This window comes from Adiantum capillus-veneris, chromosome 18 (assembly GCF_014529385.1).
Source record: "Adiantum capillus-veneris isolate H3 chromosome 18, ASM1452938v2, whole genome shotgun sequence".
Classification (NCBI taxonomy): Eukaryota; Viridiplantae; Streptophyta; class Polypodiopsida; order Polypodiales; family Pteridaceae; genus Adiantum; species Adiantum capillus-veneris.
Window position 1 is genome coordinate 92,436,548 of NC_140948.1, and position 1,414 is coordinate 92,437,961.

Genomic DNA, 1,414 nt, shown 5'->3' on the forward strand with positions numbered 1-1,414 from the left:
TGGCAGGAGACTTGAAAACACTCAAGTGTATGTTAGGGTGCAAGCAAGGTGCAATGACCCTCTTTCCATGCATTTAGTAAAGTCTCAATGGGAACTGAGGGCAAGGGTGCAAAGGCCAGCAAAGGTGGTAAGGGTAAGGGTGGAAAAGTTATAGTCACCTCTGCAAAAGGTGTACCCACTACACAAACATTGGATAAAGCACTACAAAAATGGCTTCAAAGTATCCTCAGTTGTGACAAGCAAGTTCCCCCTAATCAAAACATGGACAATCTAAATTGGGATCCTATTCTTCCAATACCACTGATAAATGTGCATGTGTGCACCCTTCATGCCCGTCTATGAATTCTTGACATGTTTCTTATGTTCTATATTAATTACGATAAGAATATGGAGCCTGTAGAAAGAAGAGAAGAGTGTATACAAGAACTCGCATCTATTCTATCGAGTGGTAGCTACCAAATATATCATGGTAGCCAAAACTCCTCGTGTACTTGCCATGCATGCAGCACAAATTGTGATGGCAGTTAGGTCTATCTCTTCTAGTGAGGTAGTCAAGCAAAGCATTCTTCAAGAGACCAACAATGCTTGGGTGCATGTGCTACAGCTCGATCTCAGCTCCATGTCTTTTGTCCAAAAATTTGCAAGAGAGTTCCAAGCGTTGAACCTACATCTCAACATCTTGATCAACAATGCAGGAGTCATGGCTTGTCCATTTGAGCTTTCTACTACAAATGGCATTGAGCTACAATTTGCTACCAACCACATTGGACACTTTCTTCTCACGGAGCTTGTCTTGGACAACATCATGCAGGAGTCATGTTTGGCATTGAGCTACAATTTGCTACCAACCACATTGGACACTTTCTTCTCACGAAGCTTGTCTTGGAAAACATGATGCAAACTGCCCAAGAGAGCGGCATTGAAGGGAGGATTGTAATTTTTTCATCTGATGAACACTTTTACTCCTACAAGGGGCTATTCAATTTGACAATCTAAACGATAAATCAATGTATAAATTGTGGCTCGCATATGGACAATCAAAGCTTGCAAATATATTTGCATGCCAATAAGATTTGAGTGTTGCCTTTCCTTGTTCCTTTAATCAGGAAAACCATCCCTCAAGGGGAAGCAACACAATTTCTTTTGGAATTGCATCCTTTTGTTAAAGGTGTAGGTGGAAAGTATTTTGTGAACTATAACAAAGCAACACCTAGTGGAAATGTGAATAACCCAGAGTTAGCTAAGACCTTATGGGAGGTTAGCCAATAAACAATCTCAGGAAATTGAGAATCTTAAGAGCCAAAGGTTGTTTCGTGTTTGTGTGAATCACAATAATAGGTCTTTGTTGAGCATGCCTATGGACCATGCCACTCTCATGTCAAAGGTTCACTTGAGAACCAGCTTTGTACATTGA

At 40.8% G+C, this 1,414-nt stretch overlaps 1 pseudogene; it reads left to right on the forward strand.

Annotated features, from left to right (window-relative positions):
- Positions 1-466: 466 nt before the first annotated feature.
- On the forward strand, positions 467-1,077 carry LOC147436029 (short-chain dehydrogenase TIC 32, chloroplastic pseudogene; annotated as a pseudogene).
- The last annotated feature ends 337 nt before the right edge of the window (positions 1,078-1,414 follow it).